At 36.1% G+C, this 27,815-nt stretch overlaps 1 protein-coding gene across 1 annotated transcript in view; it reads right to left on the bottom strand.

Moving 5' to 3' along the window:
- LOC106079137 (relaxin receptor 1-like) overlaps nt 1-26,888 on the bottom strand; it is a 327,070-nt gene extending 300,182 nt beyond the window's left edge. Inside the window, exon 1 of the mRNA XM_056032402.1 lies at nt 26,664-26,888. The gene's annotated coding sequence lies outside the window, so the exon portion shown is untranslated. The remainder of the gene's footprint in view (nt 1-26,663) is intronic.
- Between the last annotated feature and the right edge of the window lie 927 nt (nt 26,889-27,815).

Here is a 27,815-nt window from a genome sequence, read left to right as displayed (position 1 = left end):
ATAGAACACGGTCCACTTCTTCTAGTCATAAGTTGTTTAGAACACGGTCCACTTCTTCTAGTCATAAGTTGTTTAGAACACGGTCCACTTCTTCTAGTCATAAGTTGTATAGAACACGGTCCACTTCTTCTAGTCATAAGTTGTATAGAACACGGTCCACAAAAGGTTCGTGTTCTTCTGTTTAATACTTTACTGAATGCAAAGAAACATTTGAACCTAGTGCGGAAATTCCCGCTGAAAGAGAGTTTAAAAATAAAAGACGTTAGCGAATTTCATTTTATGATGATTATGTTTTGAGAAATTATAAAAGTCAAACCAGAGTTTTTGTTGTATGGTTAATTAGGCAGTTTTTTTTTCCTCAATATTTACAGCAACTGTCAAATTTCTAGGGAAATCATTACAGCCGTTTTTGATTCACGTCAAGCCAGTTCAAGTTCTTTGATTCACAAACCCATGAAGTGTTAGTGAGTCACTTTCCAGTTCTTTGATTCACAAACCCACGAAGTGTTAGTGGGTCAATTTCCAGTTCTTTGATTCACAAACCCACGAAGACTTAGCAAGTCACTTTCTAGTTCTTTGATTCACAAACCCACGAAGTCTTAGCAAGTCACTTTCCAGTTCTTTGATTCACAAACCCATGAAGTCTTAGCAAGTCACTTTCCAGTTCTTTGATTCACAAACCCATGAAGTATTAGCAAGTAACTTTCTAGTTCTTTGATTCACAAACTTATGAAGACTTAGCAAGCCACTTTCCAGTTCTTTGATTCACAAACCCATGAAGTCTTAGCAAGCCACTTTCCAGTTCTTTGATTCACAAACCCACGAAGTCTTAGCAAGCCACTTTCCGCTTCTTTGATTCACAAACCCATGAAGTGTTAGTGAGTCACTTTCCAGTTCTTTGAAGCACAAACCCATGAAGTCTCAGCAAGTCACTTTCCAGTTCTTTGATTCACAAACCCATGAAGTGTTAGTGAGTCACTTTCTAGTTCTTTGATTCACAAACCCATGAAGTGTTAGCAAGTCAATTTCCAGTTCTTTGATTCACAAACCCATGAAGTCTTAGCAAGTCACTTTCCAGTTCTTTGATTCACAAACCCATGAAGTCTTAGCAAGCCACTTTCCAGTTCTTTGATTCACAAACCCATGAAGTCTTAGCAAGCCACTTTCCAGTTCTTTGATTCTTACATAATACAGACGTTACTTAAAAAAAGAAGATGATTACGTCCTACGCGTCATGCCTTTAGTCATGCATATTAACCAATGACTTAAATTCTGCCAAGTCACTGGTTTTCCTGGCTAGCTCAGGCAACCCATTCCATGCTCTAATAGCGCTAGGGAAGAATTTGTACAAATTTGTCCTAGCATATGGGACGAGAAATGTGCCTTTATCTTTGTGTCTTTCAGAGTATTTTATTAAATTTTGTTTTTGTATTTTTGAAGATTATAGTTCAGTGTTTTATGTATGATTGCTACTTTACTTTTGAGCCTTCTGTCCTGAAGGCTTTCTAAATTTAGTGATTTTACTAAAGGTGTTACTCTAGTCAAATGTGAATATTCGTTTGTTATGAATCTCACTGCTCTATTTTGTGTCTGTTCCAGTTTCTTAATGTTTTCTTGAGTTGAGGGGTCCCAAACGGAGGATGCATATTCTATTATTGGCCTAACCAAGGTTAAATAATATTTTAGTTTTATGTTCTTATTCGATTTATAGAAATTTCTTTTAATAAATCCTAATGCTTTGTTGGATTTTTTAATAGTTTCATCAATATGTGGATTCCATGACAGTTTTTCATTTATTATAACACCTAGGTATTTTGCGTTTTTAGTCTGTGTTACTGGTTTACTATGAATAAGATAAGTGGAATTAATTTGTTTTAGTTTTTTTGTTACTCTTAACAACTGACATTTTTCTGGGTGGAAAGACATGCTCCAATTTGATTCCCAATTCTGTAATTCATCTAATTCTCTTTGTAAAATATCTGTGTCTTGTGTTGTTTTTATTGTTCTATATATTATGCAATAGTCTGCAAATAATCTGATTTTTGTTTCTGGTAAATAATTTATGTAAATCAGAAAATCTTTAATCCACTGATGCAGTGGACCATTAATGCCGAAATATTTTAATTTTTTAAGCAAACTATGGTGGTGAACTTTGTCAAAAGCCTTAGAAAAATCTAGTAAGATAGCATCTATTTGTTCACTATTATCTAAACCTTTTGAAAAATCATCAATTAGTCCTATTAGTTGTGTTTCACATGATCTATATTTCCTAAAGCGATGTTGGTATGGTGTGAGGACATATGTTTGTCGAAGTGGTTTATGATGTTGCTACATATTATGTGTTCTAGGATTTTACATGTGATGCTGGTAAGTGATACTGGTCTGTAGTTTCCTGGGTCAGATTTTTCTCCTTTTTTAAATAGGGGGGTGACATTAGCTTCTTTCCAGTCCTTTGGTACTCTGTCCTGGTTAAGTGAAGCCTGAAAGAGTATTTTGAACACTGGGGCTAGCTCATTGCTTAGTTCTTTGAGTAATCTAGCTGGAAACAAACCCATGAAGTCTTAGCAAGTCAACAGAAAGAATTGCAATTAAACAATAATACGTTTGGGAAATTTAAAAAACAGACATATTCCACAGCCCACGTGACTTGATCACCTGACTTCAAGAAAGTAGGTCTCGAGGATAAAAATGTTGTAAATTAAAGTTCCCCTTTCAGACCTAGCGATCTATAGAGCATATAATGTTAAGGTCATCTGTATTAACGGCCAACGGTTAACGAGCAGGGTGTCATGTGGCATAACTTAAGTCAGGTACCAATTAGAGTTGGATGGACTACCGAAATTCAAAATCCCAGTCTTCACCGAGAATTGAAGCCAGTACCACAGGTTCGGAAGCCAAGCGTTTAACCATTCTTTTACTGTGCCCCCGGTCTCGAGGATACAGTGGGATTATTTTGCGGGCAGCATGCACAAATTAAGAGCTCATAAGAAGTTAAGCGGGAAGACATTAAAGATGTTATTTATACCCAAAGTGGACAGAAGGTTTTTTAACCTCACTCGACTTAAAACCAAAGAGAAGAGACGGCGTATCCTGATTACGAAATTGCTGTACGCCGACGATGAGGCTCTCACTTCTCAAGAAGCTTCTGCAGCAATAGTAAAAAATTTTATTCGTATCTGGAAAAATACCAAACTGATCATGGCAACCAAAATGTGTACAACACCTGCATTGTGAGCACTCTTCTTTATCGCAGTAAGAGCGTGTCAACATACATGCCTAGATTAAAAACAGTTTTAATTTGCACTGCACCAGACACATGACGTGCACCTCCTAAAGTGTCTCCAATTAGGAAGTTTTGAAAGTGACCAATACAAACAATATATATATACTTTTTTGCGGCAGAGAAGACTACGCTGGCTCGGACATGTCACCCGCATACCAGATGGAAGAACTCCTAAGGACATTCTCTATGCTGAGTTCGAGGAAGGAGTCAGATCCAAGAGATGAATGAAAGCAAGATCTTAGAACTGAACGCATCAATACAAGTAGGTGGGAATAATCTCGCAAGACCAGACAGTATGGAGACAGACTGTGCGTTCTGGTACAAATCTCGCCAAGAGCAAAAGGAACGAAGCGGCTATAAACAAAAGAATGGGGGTGACACTGCCCTATTAGATAGCCCGAGAACAGGTGTGTATTTACGTGCATCTACTGGGGCAAACACTGCGCGCCATAATCAGCTAGTTCAGTCACTCCACATTCTGCTTGGACTGAAGAAAACAATAGTGCATCCATTGTCTTCCGAGACAGAAGAGCAATATATATGATAACTACAAGATACTTTGAACAAAAATGTATACTTTATCTATAACCTAGCAGAGAGTGTTGATGAGTGTTGATATAAACATTAAATAGCGTACTTAATAGTTTGTTCTAAAATTGGGGCGAAATCAGGTGTGGAAATATAAATATCAAAACTTAAAACGGCAGTTGTATCTAGTATATGACTGATTTATCAATGATCACTAATTATCCTACTTGCCGTCTACGAACAAAATACGAAAACTTAATCCTACACGCATACATACCTTGAATGTAGGACAGGGGTTCTCAACCTGTGGGTCGAGACCCCCTTGGGGGTCGATTGACCATTTGCCAGGGGTCGCTTAAGACCATCGAAAATATGGATTGTTATTGTCTATTCTTCTGTTGCTGTCTGTGTGTGTCGGGGGAGGGGGGGTCGCGGCAGAGTGGGGGATTGTAAAAAGGGGTCGCCGAGCTTAAAAGGTTGAGAACCGCTGATGTAAGACAAGATATTTTCATGACAGGAACTGCAGGGGTTATATTTACTTAATACAATTTTTTTTCGCAATTTCGACCAAACAAGTTTGTTTTTTCTTATAGCCGGCATATTGAAAAGTACAAAATTATACGTCGGCTTTAAGCACTTTATCTTTTGTGCGTAATTTCCATTATAGTAACTTAGTCGTTTGAGCATCAGACTTAACATCTGAGGGCTAGAGTTTCAAGTCCTTAATCGCTTGATAATTTTTTTTTTTATTTTTTTTTTTTAAATAGCGTTTTTCGCACAAATTAATTTTAAAAGAAATTAATTTTAAGAGAAATTAAAAAGCGCAAGTTTACAAAAACAAAATTGGGTTCCAAAATCCAAAGGTATAAATATATATATATATATATATATATATATATATATATATATATATATATATATATATATATATATAGAGAGAGAGAGAGAGAGAGAGAGAGAGAGAGAGAGAGAGAGAGAGAGAAGGAAAGAGACAGCGTGCCGTTTCATCTCATTGTAACATAAAATAATTCAAGGGCAAAAAAAATATATATTAAGAGGGATCGTTGAAATGTCGCCCGTTTATTGAAATTTCAAAAAAAAAAAAAGAACAGGGGGGGGGGGTTACGGCCATAGCCCTAGACCGCACTACGTAGAGAGAGACGGTGACCAAGAAAGAAAGCTATGGACAGAGGAAAAACATGGGCCTCAGCCCTGGACTAAAAGCGTGCCACCAAAGCGAAAGGTACCTTAACCTGCAATATATGTGGGCGGGAATGTCTCTCCAAAATAGGGCTCCACAGTCACACGAAAAAGTGCTCGATATGAACCATAGTCATTACGACTGAATGAGGCCAACAGAATAAAGAATATAAAAAATGTGAACAAATCAACGGGCGTAGCCGATGTGTACTGCTAGTAATTTTCAATTGTATAATTATCAGACCAACAAAATTTTTAGGGGGAATTCGGTTCTCAACCTGTCTTTTGAATTAGTAACATTTTTGCGTTTACTTCTTGTCTATGTGAATTTGCAAGCACATCGTTTTATATTGGTTATTGGATTAATCACTTCCGGGTCACTTGGACAAACGTGTACTGACAAGGAAATTGCGAAGTTTGGATGCGATGCTGGGTCTGAGATATTGAGTCCAACATTGTTATCTCGGCAATAAATGGAACAGCAGACGACATTCTTGGCAGACGACAATCTGACCAGATATGGTGTTCTAAGTGACAGCCAGTTCTAGTCTTGTTATTGCGCTCTACAATCAGTACAAAGTTAGTCGAGGAAGAGTAATGACCCACTTTTAGTTCATAGCCTCTAAACATTTGGGGTGAGCAACCAAACAAAAAAAATAGAACTTAGTAGTTGAACTCATGTCATGCTGTCTCTTTACCATTGATGAGCTAGAGACCTAGATCATTTCTATTATTTCAGAACTATAGATCTTATCTATTTTATCTTAATCACTTTTCAGTTAAATAATCTCAATCTTGATGGAATTTTGTCTTCATATTCTCACGTTCTGTAGCAATTATAATTTGCAACAAAAAATATACGAACTGGAAAATTTTGTCTGAATTCAGCTACTATCATATTATAGGTTTGAAGTTTATTTGTATAAGCCATGGAATAATAAAGTAATTCTAGAACAAGAGGCATAGGTACCATCTTAGGTTTTCTAAACATAAGCCTAGTACTTAGTAAACTTTAAAGTAAGACGTTTCTATTCATCCTTCTCTTGTTAATACTGTTCTCCTCCAGCAGATGTTCTGTTGCTCAATCTCCACTTTGCATTAAATGTTCTTGATGTTGTCTAGCTTAAAGGCTGACTATTATTTTTTTCATAATTGGACTTCCAAAATTTGTTCGGAAATGGAAGACAAGTTTGTTTCTGACGTGAAGTACATTTCAGGGATTGATGAATCTGGATATTGTCTAAAGATATTGTCTAAAGATATTGTCTAAAGATATTGTCTAAAGATATTGTCTAAAGATATTGTCTAAAGATATTGTCTAAAGACATTGTCTAAAGATATTGTCTAAAGACATTGTCTAAAGATATTGTCTAAAGACATTGTCTAAAGACATTGTCTAAAGATATTGTCTAAAGACATTGTCTAAAGATATTGTCTAAAGACATTGTCTAAAGACATTGTCTAAAGATATTGTCTAAAGATATTGTCTAAAGATATTGTCTAAAGATATTGTCTAAAGATATTGTCTAAAGATATTGTCTAAAGATATTGTCTAAAGATATTGTCTAAAGATATTGTCTGTCCTCTCCTGTCTACTTCATTTTACACAAGATCCTGAGGGAACTTTTAAATTTATCCAAGTCGAGGGGCAAGCCAAAGCTAGAAAATGTGATAATCATGGAACTGCTCTACGCTAATGATCAAGCTATAGTTGCTAAATATGCTACTTAGCTTCAGAGCCTGTTTGACTGTCTGCTGCCAGCCTCTTCTACCTCGCCTACATCTCTATCAACGATGTTCTACTAGATAAAGACATCAACAATAGCATAGCCAATGCAATGGGCATCATGTCACGGATGCAGAAAAGGGTGTGGGACAATACCTTGCTTGCTGACTACCAATACCAATGCTTTAGTCTATGGGACCTGTATGCTGAGCGATCAGCTATACAGTAATAAAACATGGTTAACCTACTCTTGGCAAGAAAAGAAAAGCTGAATATTGTTAACCTTCGATGCTTACGGCGGATCCTCAAATAAGGTGGCAAGACAAATAACTAACGAGAAAATCCTTCGAAGAGCAGGAGGCCAGGACATCCAAGCAGACATAAGAAGTAAACGTCGTGTCTGGAACATGTTCTCAGAAGGAAATAAGTCAACCGCACAAGAAATATTGCATGATAACCTAATGAGAGCTACAGGTCGTCCATTTCATACATTGATGTATGCAAGAACGACATGAGGCGATTTAGAATCAACAACAACAGTTGGGAGAAAGAAGCGCTGGATAGATCCATACTTAGAGCAAGCTTAAAAGGAAGTGTCCTAGAAGCACTGGATAGATCCATACTTAGAGCAAGCCTAAAAGGAAGTGTCCTAGAAGCACTGGATAGATCCATACTTACAGCAAGCCTAAATGGAAGTGTCCTGTGTTGCAGAAGTAGGAAGAAGGCTGAAAATAATGCAGCGTCTTTTGATCACAAATGTCCAACCGGTGACCGCATGTGTATATCAAGGATTGGCCTCTTTAGTCACATGAGAAGTTGCCAAGAGGAAGAGACGTCTCTGTAGATATAAAATTGCCTCAAAATGTTGGACCAAGACAATGGCGGCCTAATAATTGCTGTCCCCCAAGACAAGTAAAACATTAGCATGTCCAATTAAAAAATGTAAATGTTAAAAAAAAGAGGGTGAAAGTATTTGGTCAATCGAGATTTTAATTTCATTTTCTAAGACAAGATTTCTACTGCTATCCTATGAATCTAAGATCAAGTCCAATCTTTGTGTCTGTCATTATTGTAACATGTAGTCTTGAAAGTCCAAAGATACAAATAAAACTTAAGGAAGAAAAAGAAAAGCAGAACCAAACTTCATTGATGCCTGTAGAGATCAAAAGAGAATTTGCATAAACATGAGCAGTGCATCAGTATGGGAAAATTAAAGTTTGCAATGCGTTAAAACACCAGAAACTTAGACTCGTCAAATTTTAAACAGCTTCCTTAACGCCAGCAACGACTCACACACACAAAGTTAATGAAATTTCAAATTTCAATCATGTGTTACTTACGCAGGTAAAATGGTTGCTTCCCTTTGAGGGAAGAATTTTTTTATTACACTTTTTTTTTCTAGGATATTTTAAAAATCTTTTTTCCTCGGATCTTCTCTTTCAAAATGTTTGAAACCAAATTATCTCCCTTTCAAAGTAAAAAAAATTGGTGTCAGCTACATAATACAAAGTAGCATCGATACCAGTGTGTTTCTGTGTGTGTGTTTGTGTATGTGTGTGTGAAAGTATCCAAAATATAGCACTGTTGTTTTTTTTGTTGTCGTTTTTCTGTCGTTTTTTTTTAAGTTACATCACTAAAACAATATTTTAATGAATAATTTTTAGCGGCCCCCGTAAGGGGAAAAAGCCGCTATTAGGTTTGTGCAAAATGTCCGTCTGTCCGTCTGTCCGTCTGTCACACTCAGATCTCGAAAACTAGAAGAGATATGAAAAATATTATTTCATCATTAAATCCGGCTTGAAAAGTTTAGGTGCAACGGCTATATTTGGTTTTCTAAAAGCAAACCGTTTAATTTATAAAAGCGATTTTTTCATAAAAATACACCAATTCTAAAACAATTACGTAAATGTAAGGGAGGCAATGTTACAAAATGCTAACAAAGATGGACAATTTTTGTGTATTTTCAGTATCACTAAGTCAAATATATTTTTAAAATGTACAGGAAATGTTTACAACAAATACAAATAATAGTTAAAGACGTTTTTTCTGGTCAACTAGCTGCTAAAATTAAAAGAAAACATTTCTGTTTGTTTATAAAGGCTAATAATGCACTTTGTATGTAAATATCACGCACATTTTTTTAAATGGACTTTTTGTGCAGCGATTTTCGTGCAGTAGCGTAACGTCGCAACATGATCAGGTGCTAAACCAATTCCTTAAACTTTTTTTAAAAATCAGATTTTATTTATTTTTTGTTTAGTGCCCCCATCCGAATAAAAGAAGCTTATTTTTGTGCGTTTTGTCTGTTGGTCGGTCTGTCCGTCACGATTAGATTTAAAAAACTAGAACTCTAAAAGCTATTGAAAATCTGATTTACCCTTTAATGTTCCTCCCATAACATCTCAATAGTTTTAAGTATCTAAAATTGATTGTTCCGGATTTTTTTGTGCAAAACTAATCAACGCCAACAAATGTTTGTTTGCTCTTCTAACCTATATTACATTCAATTCCCATGCTTAAACGTTGCAAAAACACATTATCAATAATATGTTGTTCCGTTTTTTATGTAAATAGCATATTAATGCAAAATCATAATCTCTATACTGACTTATATTTCATTAAGTGTAAAAATGTTCCGGATATTGTTTTATAAAACATGAATTATGCCTAATGATTGTTTGAAATCGCATAAGGCTTTTAAAAAAAGTAATTTACTAGAATTGATTACTGAAAATTACTTTTTAGACATTTAATTTTCTTGTAAAACATAACATAGAAGTTTTGTAATCGATAAAGAAAGTTCCGGATTTTGTTTCTTACAAATCGTCGCCAGAAATTTCCGAATTTATTTAAAAATCTACTAACGCCAAATAATTGTTTGAACTCCCTCTTCTAATTAATAAACAAATAATCTTCTCATTTACGAAATAATGTTTTTACGGATTTTTATGAAAAATATTTTAACTCACTACTCTCTTAGAGTACATTTAACTTTCTACCTAAAACATTAAAAAATCTAATTATCGTTAATATTATGTTCCGATTTTTAAGGAAAACAGAATCCAAACACCAAAGTAAGGTATGAAAATCTCTCCACGTGGCTGTAGTACATCTAATTTTTATACGAGACCATCCAAAAAATTTAATTAACGGTATTACATTTATCTGAAATTCTCTTTTTCTTTTACTATTTATACAAACATCCGGAACAATCTATTATATAAACTTTTCAATTGTGTTCATACCTAAAAATTATTGCGATGTTTTGAAACGTAAAATAAAGGTTAATCAATTTTTAATAACTTTTAGTTGTTTTTTTATATCAAAATAACGGACAGACCGACTGACAGACAAAACGCAAAAACAATGTGGCTTTGATCCTTTTTAAATAATATCTATTAGAACTCAGTGCACCAATGTCTATGAACCCTTGTTAAATATCTTGTGTAAATAAAGACATTTTTTTTTATGGTACCGGTACTAGCCTATTGTGAGGTAATGGAATTTTTTTTCTTTGACGTCATATGAATGGACTCTTTAAATGTAATGTTAAAAGAACGCACTCGGTGCACCAATGTCTATTAACCCTCGAAAAAATTGCTTGTATTAATGAAAACATATTTTAGTCTAACTAAGCCGTGTGACGTAGTGTTTTTTTTTCCTTTGACGTCACATGGAATGAATTCTTTAAATGAAATGCTAAAAGAACGCACTCGGTGCACCAATGTCTATGAACACTCGAGAAATGGCTCGTGTTGATAAAGGTGATTTTTAGTCTAGCTAGGCCTTGTGGCGTAATTTTTTTTTTTCCTTTGACGTCATATGGAATGAATTCTTTAAATGAAATGCTAAAAGAACGCACTCGGTGCACCAATGTCTATGAACACTCGATAAAAGGCTCGTAATGATGAAGGCGATTTTTATTCTAGCTAGACCGTGTGACGTAGTGTTTTTTTTTTCCTTTGACGTCATATGGAATGAATTCTTTAAATGAAATGCTTAAAGAACGCACTCGGTGCACCAAAGTCTATGAACACTCGATAAATGGCTCTTATAGATGAAGGCGATTTTTAGTCTAGCTAGGCCGTGTGACGTAGTGTTTTTTTTCCCTCTGACGTTATATGGAATTAATTCTTCAAATGAAATGAAAAACGAACTTGGTATAGTAATGTTTATTAAGCCTCGTTATGTGACTCGCGTTTAAAAAAGGAATGATATCTTGATTTAGATCTAATCTAGATTTTTTAAACTAGATCTAGATTTTTATTACAGTATATCTAGATCTGGATTTATATTCTAATTAAAATTATTTTAGAGTCTATAGATCTAGAATTTTAGTTAAGACTAAAATAGACTAGATTAAGATGTAGAATTTCAATTTCTTAACTTAAAGTGTAAAAAAAAAGTGTAGATTTTCATTTCCAAACGTTTTGATCAATATTGTAATGTTTTAATATACTAAAACTAATCTACTATTTTTTTTATTAAATTTAAATTTAAATTTACGGCAAATGAATCTTTGAAACATTATTACTTTTGACCATCGGATGGCTGCCTGGTCGTGCGGTTTGCGCGCTGGACTGTCGTTCAGATTTATGGATGGCCCAGGGTTCAAACCCTGCCCGCTCCCATCCCCCGTCGTCCTGCGGGAGGTTTGGACTAGGAAGTAATTATCTTCAACTCTGAAGGAACATCCGAAACGTGTAAAACATTTTACATCAAAATTAAATCACCTCTTGAATATTATTTGCGAATATGCAGATCCGACAGGGATCTGACTTCGACGGGGGCCGCCTCTGAGTTTGTGTAACACAAACTCTCTTTGTAATCTTGTTTTATTTTAATATCAGTCGTTTATTTATTAGTTTTAAAAATAAAATTCTCGTTTTTACTGTTAAACTTTAGAAGCTAATGTTAGTCAAGTTAAATATAGATAGATACATAGATACATAGATAGATTGATAGATTGATAGATAGATAGATAGATAGATACATAGATAGATAGATACATAGATAGATAGATACATAGATAGATACATAGATTGATAAGCGGGTCAGTCGAAATAAACTTCATACTTCATATTAAGTAGACTTTTGTGAATCTATTATTAAAATAAAGTTATATTTTTAGTGTGTATTCAAATATTTTATAATTTTAACTCGAGCATTAAATTTATTTAATTCTTAAGAGGATCTTTGAGCCTCAGAAATATCTCCGCCAGCTCAGTGGAATCGAACAAGCCAAGGCGTATCTGCTAAACTTATAATTACATTGATACCAATATTTATAACTGACAGTAAGTAGTTTATCTTAGAGCCGGATTTAAGGGAGGCAGGCGAAGCCAGAAAGGGACCTCCACACAAGAGATAAAATATTTCTGACGCGTCAGAAACCTATAAGTTTTGTGTGTGTGTGTGTGGGGGGGGGGGGGTTCTAACCTTTTTTCCCTCAAGTTTACGGCTGGCCAAATTGTGGTGATGAAGAAGTGTCCGCTTGTAGCATGCTCAGAATAAGTCAATACAGCTCTGGATTACGACAATGTGTCTAACCCAACACCGCAAATAAAAAAATATACTTTTTAAAACTAAAATATAGTCAAGTGAAGTTCCCTTTTCAGACCTTGCAATCTATAAGGCAGATGATGTTCAGGTCTAAACTCAAATATGCATATTCAATATTTAAAAAAAAAAAAAGAGAGTGAGGTTAACTTTAAAAGAATTCTTTTTTTTTTCTAAAATATAGCCAGCTTTGAGATAAAAGTATTTTCAATCATAAATGGATCATTATTACGACTTTCAACAAATTGTAGGGGCTTTCACAACAATCCTGCCCCGGGGCCTCCCCATACATAAATCTGCCCTGTTTCTATCAACAGTAACATAGTGTTTGACCACAATGTCAGTCTGCTATCAAGTCAAAGCTGCACTGATATTTCACAGTTCTAATCATTCTAGTTTTTTTTTTAGAAAGTATTTAGACAAAGTTACAACACTTCTGTAGAAATTCTGTTTTGTCTATATTTACCGTAAAACATTTGATTGTTTTATTTCACACTGTTCACGCCGTGCTATTTATTTGTATACTTTCGTTTCCCAGAGTCTACAGGTACTCAGTTGTCTAACGCCTGTAAACATTTTATCATGAAACACCTGTACTGAGGGTACGAAACTGTGTCAGTTGGTAGTCAACAGAGGAACTAGGGTGTAGGACTGTACTTTAAAATATATATGTTTTTTGTTTTTTTTTTTACTTCAGAATCATTAAAATTTACTGGAGCACAGAAGTGATATAGGCCTACTCTCTCTCTCTCTCTTTCTCAATCTCTCTCTCTCTCTCTTGCTTGTTCTTTAATTTTTCTTTATAAGAAAATTATTTTTTTTATAATCTCTTTTCTCTATTTGTTTGTCTGTTTCAGCCTGTCTGTCTGTCTATTTCAGCCTCTCTGTCTGTCTATTTCAGCCTGTCTGTCTGTCTGTTTCAGCCTGTCTATTTCAGCCTGTCTGTCTGTCTATTTCAGCCTGTCTGTCTGTCTGTTTCAGCCTGTCTGTTTCAGCCTGTCTGTCTGTATGTTTCAGCCTGTCTGTCTGTATGTTTCAGCCTGTCTGTCTGTATGTTTCAGCCTGTCTGTCTGTATGTTTCAGCCTGTCTGTCTGTATGTTTCAGCCTGTCTGTTTCAGCCTGTCTGTCTGACTGTCTGTCTGTTTCAGCCTGTCTGTCTCTCTCTTATTCTTTTTTATGCATCATTTTTATTTAATATTATTTTTCTAGTGATCTCTCTCTCTCTCTCTTTTTCTCGTTACATTGCACTGTTTATGACACTCTCTTTAAATGACATTCAATCTTTCTATTCCTTGTTTTCTCTCTTTTTCTTTATTTTGTGTACCTCTCTCTCTCTCTCTCTCTCTCTCTCTCTCTCTCTCTGCACCAACACACAGCTAAGTTTACAATGATACGAGGATAAGCTTATCACTACACATTCGTCTTCAGGAGTTGCTTTACTAAGGTCAATCCATGCTGGCTCACAGAATGAAACTGATAATTTTTTTTAATATCTACAGACTTGTTTACACATTTGAAAAAATGTCTGCTTTGATCATTGACACTATCAATCTAAGTGCAAATCACTCTGGTTCTAACCTAGTTTCCGAAGGTGACAAACATGAGTCAATCTAAACAGATTTAATAATGGTCTGGGTATGAATACAATAACATTGAGCCTTCAAATGATAGCATTACGTTATCACTCAATAAATCTACCATCTCTGAAGCCTTGGGACAGCCAATTTTATGTCTTTCAAGTCGCCATTACACCAGAACTGTGTCTCCTGTTAATAATAATGTTGTATCACTGTGACTACTTAGTAGAGCATCAGACATCTTGCTTTCCTACTCCCGTCAGCCCAACAAATAACATAGAAATTAATCTAAACCAAAAGATATATGAATACAGAATTTTGTTTACAAATATTCTGATGAAGATAAATAAAAATAAAATATAAATTTCAATACACAAATTGAAAATAAACTATTCCACACAAAGTAGTTAAACTATTCCACGCACAATGTAGTTAAACTATTCAACACACAATGTAGTTAAACTGTTCCACACACAATGTAATTAAACTGTTCCACACACAACGTAGTTAAACTGTTCAACACACAATGTAGTTAAACTGTGTGTGTGTGCGCATTGTTATGTTCTTCCACGCTGTGTCTTATGCAGATAAGTCAAACGGAGGTAACACTCAAATAACGAAATGAAGTAACACAGGTGAAAGTTAGTCAACGCTGAGAGCGAATGTCGAACAAGACGTTTACCAATAACGAAGGGAACCATCGAATGTCGTCAAACTAAGTCTCTACGTTCATCGAACCTGCCTCTCTATAAAGCCGTCAAAGGTAGTCTGTTCTTAATGAAATCCACGGCCCGGCTTAGGCCACGAAACCTATACGGCACTTTCCTAGGCCCCGCGCTAATTCTAGGTGTACATTATTAAATTAAAACATTTCAACTTATTATTAAAGGGTTACCGCGGCCTCCTGATTTTCCAGGAGCTCCTGCAAATCTCCGGAAATGAAAAATATACGAAAAAGTCATGAAAATCTCCTGAAATTATTAAAATCTTGAAACTCATACAAAATTGTCATCCCGGGGTGTCATTCAATATGGAAAACGCCAATACTACTCGCGATTGATAAAGAAAACAGCATTGTCAGCTTTCATTGAATACAAATGTCATAATAAGGCGAAAATTAACCAAAACAAAAAGTTCAAATTCTTAATTTACTTTAATAGTCAGTGACAATGATCTAAATCTATCACCACCTCTTAAAAAATATCAAAAGTGATATTTTGCTAGTTGTTTGTTTGTAAAATGTTTTACATGTTTCGGATGTTCTTTCAGAGTGGTCCAAACCTCCCTCAGGACGACGGGGGATTGGAGCGGGCAGGGTTTGAACCCGAGACCATCGATAAATCCAAACGACAGTCCAGCGCGCAAACCGCACGACCAGGCAGTCAATAGTAAATCTATAGGCAGATCTGAATGTTTATCGGCATTTTGATGGAAAACTACCATCTACTGTAGATGGCTCGTAAAGTTAATTTAACCGTATTTTGTACTTAGTAAAGTATGAATAAAATGAATTTATTTTCTAATACAAAATATTAATTTTCACTTATTATCCTTAGCCCTACCCAGACTGGGCCCCGTGCAATCCATTTCGCATAGGGCCCCGCAATCTGTCCCTGCTAAAAACCTAGTCATATTTGTTTTTTAATCGTCGCGTCATTGTCTCAAAGTCAAAACTTTTCCTTTTAAATAAACAAATCACTTTTCCCGTCAAATTCCTACTCGTGACATAACGGATGTGTGTGTGTGTGTGTGTGTGTATTCAGTATAAATAATATAATTTTCCATGTAAAAGGTATTAGGTATAAATAAAGATTTAAGTCCAGTCTCATTAGGATGTCACACGCATCACAAAGCTGGCTCTGTCTGGGGCGCCGTATTGATGATGAAGGCAGACGATGACCTAATATTCTGACGCCCCAGGGGAGGACAACAAGAAAACTTCACAAAGTGACGTCACTCGACCAAGATTCAAAAAAGGTGTGATGTCACTTTCTGTTTTACCCGCACGCTATAGTTAGATTGAGTCACACTCAATAAGAAGTCACCCAAGTGTCGTGAAGATTGCATTGGAAGCTGTGAGGTCATGGAGACAGAACAAAGTAGTGGCCGACATCACGTGACTATCCCAGGACTAAGGGACATGGCGAAGATTTGGTGCAGACTTACGATTCGTTTTTCAGATTTAAAATGCCGCCAAGCTCACTTAACGAGAATAATTTGTTCCAGAATCTTATCTTTCTCGTAATGTCAATCACTTGTTCAACGAATCAGTATTTCTATAAGAATGTATGTATTCAATAACGCATTTAATGCCATTTAATGCCAGAAAAAGTGCTACATTTTTTATCTATTAATAATACTCTGTTAATAGTAAAATTGACAGATTTTGTTTTTATTTTTCTGGAGATTAAAGTAGTCACAATGGTTCAATTACATTGTAATACTTAAGACATATTGCGTAACACATTAATTGAACCTTTTTTAGATTTGAATTGATTACGCGGGGAGTCAACATTCGATTATTGATGATCAAGAATGTATGTTTATTTAAATTTTGTTTGGAAATGGTGTCAATGGGTGTGAATAATTATAATTTTTTTTTCAAAAACAAAAATGGTCAGCTTTTGTAAAAGCTTCAGGAGCTTTCGCACCTGTCTACATATTTTAAACATGATTTTTGGAAACGATGAAGTTGACTCATTGTATTTCTAGCTAATCCATACTTATGTAAAACAAAATAATAAAAAACAGAACAAGGTAAGAATAACAATGACCCACAGGGGCCACCCACGAGTTTGTGTGCGATACAAACTTCTTTTTTTTTTATAACATTCTTTTCACAAATCTATACTGAATAATCGTTGTTGTTTTTTTGTGTCTGTGTTCAAAATCTTATAACCATATAATACTTTAAACCCACATTGTATGTGAATGATAAAGAGACTACAGTGTATTTTTGTTTAATATAGAACAATAGTAAAAACCGAAATACACCATCTTTAAGTTTAAACCAAGTACGAAAGAGAGACGTGGGCAACAAAATCTCTTGGCTCATAAAACAATGGGAAAGGTGAATGAGGTGAATTGGGTGAATTAGGTGAATTAGGAAGGTAATATGGAACAAAGAATTAGAAGGGGGGAAGGAGTACAACGCATGGAGACAATACTAATAGAACGCACTTGACGACAGCGCTGATGTTCCGAAACAAAGCTACCTCATCTTATTTCAACAAGATGGCCGTCTGCTGCTCAAAGAAAAGCAACAAAAGACGTCATCGTGTAGGGGAAATAACTTTTTTGTGGAGACGAAACAACCCAATTGTAACATAATAGTATTATATGTACATTTGCACACTAGCGCGTCAGTGCAACACCGCTTGTGTTTACGTAATAAATGGAGTTCCTAATATGTCTTCCCTCTTAAACACTAGTTTGTTATTTGTGTAATACAAATATTCTACACCAATGAAGAAATGTGATTAATGAAAACGATTTTTAAAAATACATTTCATACATTAGAATCACGTCAAAGATGACTTCGTAACAGCTAAATGTATATTTTGACATTGTGGAGGATAAAGCCATGTGTTGACGCAATGTAGTAAATCTGGAGTTGCATTTATTTATAAGAGCAAGCTATAAGCAGACACTTCTTAACCATGACAGTGTTGTCAACCGTAACACTTAAAGCATTGCCAGTAAGTAAAGGATGAATACTGGAACAATGCAGTACCTGTCAAAATTCGGATATCTTCTCCATTGTGGAGGCCCGGGTCAGCAGCCTTGCCTGTCCTCCCCTAAATCTGGTCTTAGCTATAGAAAAATTGATTTCACGGTCTTGTAAATAAAAAAATAAAATACTTCTAGATTTTTTCTTGTGATAGTATAACTTTATAAAAATATTACTTTCAAAACAAAATGAAATACAGACAGTTCGTGAAATATAACAAGGTTATAAAGACAGTTTGTGTAGACACTTACTTACTTAGACTTAGGTCCTCCCGCGCCGTTCGGCACATTGGGCGGCAAGCTGTCTCCATAAAGATCTGTCACTGGCAATGTCTGAAGCCTCTTCCCACCTGGTGTCCACTGTTCTGAGGTCCTCCATGAAGGTGTGTCGCCAAGTAATACGAGGACGTCCCTGTTTGCGCTTTCCTCGTTTTGGCTTCCATGTTATCGCAACTCTTGGTGTGCGTAATTCATTTTGACGTAGAACATGTCCCGCAAACCTCATGCGACGCTCAGTCACTACCTCACTAAGTGTTCGACTCCCAGTTCGGCATAGGATTTCCTTGTTTGAGACCCGATCTGTGTAACTGACTCCCAAAATCCGTCTCAGCCATCTCTGTTGAGCCACATTTAGTCATTTCTCAATTTTGACAGATGACTTCCACGTCTCACATGCATATGTAGCAGTTGGAATGACGATTGTGTTGAGAAGGTGTATTTTTGTCTCGAGTCCAATGGCTTGGCTAGTCCAAATAGGCTGCAGCCTTTGGAAAATGCTCCCTGCCTTTCCTATTCGGCACGCTACATCATGGTAAGCATCTCCATCATTTGTTATGATGCTGCCAAGGTACGTGAACTTGTCCAGCTCTTCAAGCTTTGACTCGCCAAGTCTGACGGGGGCACTCTCTTTGCCTTATATCCCACTCGCATAATTTTAGTCTTATCCAAGTTTATGCGGAGGCCAATTTTGGGTGCCTCTCTGTCTAGGCTCTCCGTCATTTCTTGAATGCATTTATTTGTAGCCCCGAGTAGTGCAACATCATTAGCAAAGTCCAAGTCCGTCAATCGGAGTTGTTCATGCCATGGAATACCAAAGGCAGTCTGGTTCATTGCTCTCCTCATTATGTAGTCGATGGCTAGGAGGAAAAGGAAGGGAGATAAGATGCACCCCTGTCTCACACCTATCTCGATTGTAAATGTGTGGACACAGAAACTCAAAATCGACCTCCGAAGTAGTCCACCCAGGCAGGTAAAAAGGCAGCTTTCAATATTTTCAGAAAGAACATCACAATGAAATTCTATCAAAGACAAATGACAGAGAAGAATGGAGAAAGAAGGTTGTCGGATCTTGTTTGGTGTCCCAGCGGTCCACAGACCAAGAGATAGGTGAAAGAGAATGTGACGTTAGATGTGAACCTGGCCTAACTAATGTGTTATACTGAATATACAATTGCTTTAATTGTTTTGTATAGGGACAATCTCTTATTCCTCAACATTGATGTGTCACAGTTGTGGATTATCTTCTACGCGATAAAATGAAAAACTACTTATTAGTTGTTGTTTTAAATTATGTCCAACTTGTATGCATATCTAATAGATTTTTTCTCTGAAAAAAAAAGATAAACATTTTTGTGTGTAAATGTAGTAGTTAGTATAACAGAACTTGCTTAATTTAGCATTACAAATGTAAAAAAAAAATGTTGACAAAATATCTAAAACCGTTTGTATAAATGTGTTAAAAATAGGGTACATTGTCGTCTCCCCTACTAACGAGTCTCCAGTGTTTGTTAGTATTAATAGTGAATAGTTGTATTTTTATGGAAAAAAAAACTGCTTGCATAAGTGATTTAAAAAACTAGATTTTTCGCTTTCAGAAAAGAAAAAAGTAGCCGTTGCATCAGAACTTTGAATGGTCTAAAATATTATGATGTCGGATTTTCACTATCTTTTCTAGTTTACGAGATCTAAACGGGACGGACAGACGGACATTCCACACAAAACTAATACCGTCTTTTCCCCTTTCGAGGGCCGCTAAAAAAAAAGTGTGGATTTATCAACATTAGCAACCCAAACTATAATACGCCAAATTATGTTAATTATGATATTGATCTCATGTTATTAGCGCAGAGTATTTTTTTTTTCTATGTAGTTATGCTAATGCCAGTGCAATGTTACTACTTTTGTATTATCTAAGTGTCCTCCTGTTAATTATGATCTAGGTTCACAGTCAGCAATAAACAAACAACAACCAATAGTGTCATGGCGGAGAATGATACTTTATTATATTGAACGCGTGCACCTTTGCGCACCATATCAACATCCCCTTTTCTTTAAAAAAAAAATAAAAAAAAATAAAACATTTCGGGGAGTATCATAGAAAAAAAAAATAAAACAAAACCACAACATAAACAACTAAACATAACATACATGTATACGCTTCAATCAATATGAAACATATCACATTTAAAAATCAACATTCAATAGTTCATTAAGACACATAGTCATTGAATCTTGTCGGTTTCTTCAACTGATCCCTTGGTCGCAGGGAATGATGAGTTGATGAGTGGCGAACGTGTTGATCCTGAGTTCTATTGTCCTGTATGTTGTTATCAGTATCGGGAAATATATCTTCTTCTGTTTCTCTGTTCGGGTTAATATGTACTCTGTTTCTTTGGTACACTGCACCATTGTCACCTCGAATAATGTAAGCTCTCTGATTGACTTGAGACTGGATTCTTCCACGTCTCCATGTAGGGTCATTAGGAGATTGGAAATAGACCATCTGTCCAGTTTTCAGCTGACTTAAATTTCTTGACCTCTTATCATAAGATGTTTTTACACTCATCTGACGTTTTTCTTTCCTTCTCATAATGTTCTCTTGACATGTAGAAATCTTAATGTTACTCCTTTTGTTTGGTATCAGTGTTCGAGTCATCCGACCAAAAAACATCTGAACTGGGCTTAGATTTGTGTCTTGCCTTGGAGTATTTCTAAATTCCAGAAGAGCTTCATAAGCATCTGACTTTGATTCTCTAGATTTCTTCATTATGTTCTTCAAAATTTTAACTGCTGACTCAGCCTTTCCATTGGATTGATGGTGTCCTGGAGAAGATTTAAAATGAGTCACTCCCCATTCCATCATAAATTTGGAAAAATATTCCGATGTGAACTGAGGTCCGCTATCAGATATACAAACTTTGGGCACCCCATATCTTGCAAATAAAACTTTCAGTTTCTTTATAATTGCGTGTGTTGTTGTCAACTGCATGTTTTCTACCTCTATGAAATTTGAATAATAGTCCACTATGGCTAGATATTGTTGGTCACACATTTGAAATAAATCAATTCCAATCTTGTCCCACGGATTAGAACCTATTTCGTGCTGTATTAATTCTTCTCTCTGATTTGCTGGTTTATTTTTCTGACAAATGTAGCATGAGTTGGCTATTTCCTGTATTCGAGCTGATAATCCAGGCCAGAAAACTGTTTCTTTTGCTCTTCTTTTCATTGAGTCTACTCCCAGATGTGCTGCATGGAGTTTTTCTTCTATTTCCTTGCGAAGTGATATCGGTATGATTATTTGTTCTCCTTTCAACAGGAGTCCGTCTTCGTATGTTAACATGTCTCTAAGTGAAAAATATTGTTTGAGTTCAGGTAAACTATTATGTTTGTCTGGCCATCCATTTAGGATATACTGAATAAGTGTTTGCAATGTTCTATCTTTCTCTGTCTCGATTCTGACTTTCTCCAGCACTGCATCTGGTATTGCCAGTCCCACTGTATTGACACAAACATCAGGGATATCACTCTTTTCCTCTGATGGGTCTCTACTCAAAGTATCAGCTATGAACAAATTTTTGCCTTTGACATATTGAAACTGGATATCGTAACGATAAAGACGCATCATTAGACTTTGTAGCCTTCTCGGAGCAGAACTGAGTGGTTTTTGAAGGATGTTTTCCAGTGGTTTATGGTCATTCTGAACTATAACTGTCCTGCCATACGTATACTGGTCAAAACGTTCCAAACCAACAACCACTGCTAACAATTCTTTTTCAATCTGTGCCCATCTTTTCTGAGTATCAGTTAATGATCTAGAAGCATATGCTATTGGACTGCCATCTTGTAATAACGCTGCTCCTAACCCATTTTGGCTACTATCTGCTTGTAATGTAAGTTCTTTGTTAGGGTCAAAATATATCAATGTGCCATGAGTCGATATTTTCTGTTTTATCTTGTTGAAAGCTCGTGTGCATTGATCAGACCAAACAAATGGTGTGTTCTTTCTGACCAACTCTGTTATGGGCTGTAAATCTGTCGACAAGTCTGGAACAAATCTTGCAAGATATTGAACCATGCCACAGAATCTTCGGACTGATGAAATATCTTTTGGAGCATTCAAACTCAAAATCGCAGATACTTTGTTCGGGTCTGGTTTTATTCCTGCTTCTGTAATAATATGACCCAAAAAATTAATTTCAGCTGTTCTAAAAACAGACTTTTCATAGTTCAGTTTAATCTTCTTTTCTTGACATCTCTTCATCAGCTCTCTTAGGTTAATATCATGATTTCTGAGTGCTTCTTCTTTCGTTCTTCCTCTTCCTACCACTATAATATCATCAACGTAATTGAAACAGCCTTTCAGTCCTTCTAGTGCTAGATTTAATCGTCTCTGAAAAATTTCTGAACTCACTTTCAGTCCAAATGGTAATCGTTTCCATTTGTATCTACCAAAAGGGGTTATCATTGCTGTCAAATTAGATGACGCTGTGTCTAGTCTGACATGCCAGAAAGCTTCTTGCACATCCAATTTGCTGAATATTTTGGCATCGTTCAAATCTGCCAATATGTCATCTAAAGTAGCAAGATTATAGAATTCCCTTAGTAAAACTTTATTCAGGGCTTGTGGATCTATGCAGATCCTAATTTTTCCATTAGCTTTTTCCACAATTGCCATCTGACTCACCCACTCTGTAGGCTCTATCACTGGTTCTATGATTCCTCTCTGCACTAGGGTCTTTAACTCCTCCTTAACTCTTTCTTGTAAAGCAATAGGGATCTTTCTACACGGCAGAACCTTGGGCTTAATGCTGCTATCAATCTTTAAAGACACTTCTCCTAAGTCACCCAAATCACCAGTAAACTTTGGACTACAGTCTTCTTCTTGGTTATTCACTACTGATGCTATGAACCTATCTTTATTGACTTTGATTAACTTCATTCTTGTTAAAGTTTCATGACCTAGAAGGCATGCTAGATTATTTGGTACAACTATATATTCCACCTCAAATGTTTCGTTAGTTTTCTCATTTCTCGTCGTTAGAGTGGCTTTCCCTAAGGGTCTCATTTCAGTCTTATTCCACATTAGTAATCTTTGCGTTGCCTTTTCTATCTGATTCTTATTTACGTATTTTTCCTGGATGGTATTTACATCAGCTCCACTATCCATTTGAAACCTTACACGGTGACCATTTACTGTCATAACTGCTGTCATCCTTTTCGTTTTGTGGTTCTCCAAAGACATCACCCATTCATTTTTTACCATCATGACATCATCTCTTGTGTCCGACTGTATCTGTCTTTCATCGTTAGACATATCATCTGACACCTGCTGAATTTTCTTTTTGCACATTACAGAAAAATAATGTCTCCCCTTGCATGCTAGGCACATTTTACCCCATGCAGGGCACTTTTCTTTAATGTATTCGTGAATCTTTCCACAATACCTGCATTTACCTTTCTGAATGTTTGTTCTTGAAGGTGTTGATACTTTCTCAATGATTGGAGGGTCGGCTTGTATTTGTCTCAACTGTTTGTTGGCGGTCTCGTACGCTCTGCAAATGTCTCTGCACCTTTCCAATGTGAGACTACTATCTTGTAGCAATTTCATTTTGAGGCATTCATGTCTAATACCAAGAACTACTCTGTCTCTAATCAAGCTATCTTCCAGGCGTTCAAAACAACACGTTTTTGCTAGTCTTCTCAGATTTGTTATGTACTTTTCGATGTCCTCGCCTTCTTGCTGTTCACGCGTATTGAACACACAGCGCTCATAAGTTTCATTCGTTTTTCCAATGCAAAAACTTTCAAATTTGTTCACTATTTCTTCCATCTTTCTTTCTTTTCCCTTCTCAATTTCAAGACCTTCATATATGTCCATCGCTTTTGTCCCTATAATTGTTAGAAAGGTGGCCACTCTGACCTCCTCTGATTCTTCCGACAATTTAGTGGCTAACTCATAGTTTTGCCAGCTCCGGTGAAACTTTTGCCAATTAGCGGCCATGTTTCCTTCTACCTCGAGCGGCTCGGGTACAGGAAGGAAATTTCTAGCTGCCATTGCACGGCGTAGCCTTGAATTGTTGCCTATTTATTATTGCAAACAATAAACCTTTATATACTTATTAATGATTACCTCTGATCATTAATATACCGCTGCCACCATGTTAATTATGATCTAGGTTCACAGTCAGCAATAAACAAACAACAACCAATAGTGTCATGGCGGAGAATGATACTTTATTATATTGAACGCGTGCACCTTTACGCACCATATCAACACCTCCAATAGACTACTACGTTCTACGAAAGTGTCATTTCTTTATCACGTCAATTATCAACGCATCGCAATACAAGTGAATGTTTTCTTTTGTATAGTTATAAACAATTAATATTTTTATCAAAAAGGTCCATGACTCTTGTTAACTTTAGTTTGACTTCACTATATGCGGCCTCTCTCCGTGACCAACTAGTCTTCCTTCTATATGACGATTGGTCACGCTCGATTAGTTACAATTCCCCTGTACTATATTATCTAGGTAGTGAACTGAAATGCAGAGCATCTAACAAAGTACAGGAAAACAAAAAGAAGCGAAAAGTCTTAAATTATTATTTGATTCGTAGCATGCAAAGAACGTAATAAATTTTGTTGTTTTTAAAGGTCTAAAAAAAAATATTGTCTGTTACACGCGTCCATTTCACTGTTATGTAACTTGCGTAGCCAGTAGATTTTGTTTATGGTTCGGAATGTAATGACTTTAGTCTCAAGTTTTATATATATATATTCCACGTCCCCATATTCCTTGAACGCATATTTTCTGTATAAAAAAATAATTAATACTACCTAAATGGTTCATTTGTTTTATTCGTGATTTGTCTTCGACATGAAATAATTGTGCAAAGCTTCAACTTGAACCAAAATGGGAAGTGGGAGGACTAAGGCTGTACAAGATGGAAGGAAAGAAAGAATCAAAACAAATGATAAAAACAGAAAATAGTCTCAATCTATCTGACTTAGTACATTCAAACCTTATGAAACGGTAGCACACACATACACACACGCACACACAAACTCACACAATCAAGATAACGAAAGATGTTTTGTGCTATAATAACTCGTAGGTGGCCCCTGTGGATGCTACACACAAAAATATTTCAAACTTGTATTCAACTACAAAAAATACTACATACATTGAGATATGCGAAAGCGTGATTCTCTTTTAGAGTAATTTAGAGCATTTAAGTGAGAAAAGAATCTTCGTCAATTTAATTTTTTTAATGTATGATATTATCGTTAAACCATATAAGAGGCAAATGTCTAGAAATGATTAAGAGAATATTGAAAGTACGAGCTGTATTATTCCAAATCAGTGATGTCCAACCTACAGCCATATCTGGCTCATGAACTATCCAGCACCTCTAAAGCTCTGTTCATTTCTAGCCCTTGAACTATCCAGCACCTCTAAAGCTCTGTTCATTTCTAGCCCTTGAACTATTCAGCACCTCTAAAGCTCTGTTCATTTCTAGCCCTTGAACTATCCAGCACTTCGAAAGTTCTGTTCATATCTGACCCATGAACTATCCAACACCTCGAAAGCTCTGTTCATTTCTAGCCCTTGAACTATTCAGCACCTCTAAAGCTCTGTTCATTTCTAGCCCTTGAACTATCCAGCACCTCTAAAGTTCTGTTCATTTCTAGCCCTTGAACTATCCAGCACCTCGAAATTTCTGTTCATATCTGACCCATGAACTATCCAACACCTCGAAAGCTCTGTTCATTTCTAGCCCTTGAACTATTCAGCACATCGAAAGTTCTGTCCATATCTGGCCCTTGAACTATCCAACACCTCGAAAGTTCTGTCCATATCTAGCCCTTGAACTATCCAACACCTCGAAAGTTCTGTCCATATCTGGCCCTTGAACTATCCAACACCTCTAAAGCTCTGTTCATTTCTAGCCCTTGAACTATCCAGCACCTCTAAAGCTCTGTTCATTTCTAGCCCTTGAACTATTCAGCACCTCTAAAGCTCTGTTCATTTCTAGCCCTTGAACTATCCAGCACCTCGAAAGTTCTGTTCATATCTGACCCATGAACTATCCAACACCTCGAAAGCTCTGTTCATTTCTAGCCCTTGAACTATTCAGCACCTCTAAAGCTCTGTTCATTTCTAGCCCTTGAACTATCCAGCACCTCTAAAGTTCTGTTCATTTCTAGCCCTTGAACTATCCAGCACCTCGAAATTTCTGTTCATATCTGACCCATGAACTATCCAACACCTCGAAAGCTCTGTTCATTTCTAGCCCTTGAACTATTCAGCACATCGAAAGTTCTGTCCATATCTGGCCCTTGAACTATCCAACACCTCGAAAGTTCTGTCCATATCTGGCCCTTGAACTATCCAACACCTTGAAAGTTCTGTACATATCTGGCCCTTGAACTATCCAACACCTCGAAAGTTCTGTACATATCTGGCCCTTGAACTATCCAACACCTCGAAAGTTCTGTCCTGATCGCACAAAGAAACCGCAGAGAATCGTGAGCAAGATTTGAGAAGGGGACAAAAAGAAATAAATAAAATGGGGGTAGGGGGGTAGAAGCACTGAGGCGAGACAGAGGGATTTATAGGCATTTGGACATTTGTGAGCTTGAAACTAATTTAATTATTACAAATCTCCGGTAGTAACACTATGTCATCATAATATCCCATGATAACAATTTGTGTCTTTGATGCATGAAAATAAACATTCTTTCTGTAAAAAAAAAAGTATTAATTTAATGCTTACCTCTAGCTGTTACATTCCAAAGCTAAAACAAGATTTTGTAATCCAAAAAGCTTATTTCACTTAATCAGAATCAGCTATCCAAGTAGAATTCAGTGTAATACAGAGAGCAAGGTAAACACTTGGACAATGTACTGACAACACAGAAACTGTAAACACATTATACACGTTGAGGTAGAAATATATTTAGTATCCAAGTCAAGTTGATCACAACACGTGAGCTGCCAATGCCTAGAAGACATGAGGTAGAAAGTTGACTTAAATGACGTAAATGATTTAACTGCTGGCAATAACAATCACAAGTACCTAAGGTCATGGCCGAAAGTCATGGTGTGAATTAATTAGAAGTTGTGTTAGACATATTGGACTGGTATAATAAAAAAAAAGGAACATATGAAAAATATTTTTTTTAAATTGTATATAAGAAAAAATACTACACATTTAAAGCCATATATCTCAATACTGTGATTATTATTTCCCATTACTAAATGAAAAGAAAAACGCTAGTAATTAATTAATTAAACGTTTAATTTATTTTTTTGTTGATAGATTCATGTTTTGTTTAGGGACAATGAATACATGTGCAAAGTTTCAGCTTGATCTAAGACTGGAAAGTGGGAGAGATGACGTGTACGAAATGTGTATCAGACAGACAGACAAACAGACAGACAGATAGACAGACGGTTCATGTCAATTAGAGCTTTGTAATAAGAAAGCAGAATAAGATTGAAAATGGAAAATATTAGATGACCAAAGGGTCAAGTCTATTTTAAACATGTCTTTATTTATAGACCTTAATAGTGACTGGTGTCTGTAAAATAAAATGAGGACATTTTGAGAATGAATTGAATCATCTTTGGAACATTTTACACACACACACACACACACACACACACACAAACATTTAGTCATGACTTTAACTGAAGCAACTCCAACTACGCAGTTATCTTTTCCAGTTCTCTCTTTTCCAGTTCTCTCTTTTCCAGTTCTCTCTTTTCCAGTTCTCTCTTTTCCAGTTCTCTCTTTTCCAGTTCTCTCTTTTCCAGTTCTCTCTTTTCCAGTTCTCTCTTTCGTTTTGGCTGGTTTCCGATCATTTACCTACATGTTAAACCCTGTCACGTGACCAGATATTTTCACTGCAAAGTTTTTCTGGGA

This window comes from Biomphalaria glabrata, chromosome 6 (assembly GCF_947242115.1).
Source record: "Biomphalaria glabrata chromosome 6, xgBioGlab47.1, whole genome shotgun sequence".
Classification (NCBI taxonomy): Eukaryota; Metazoa; Mollusca; class Gastropoda; family Planorbidae; genus Biomphalaria; species Biomphalaria glabrata.
Note: the sequence above shows the minus strand (reverse complement) of the source record. Positions and strands in the feature narration are given on the sequence as shown.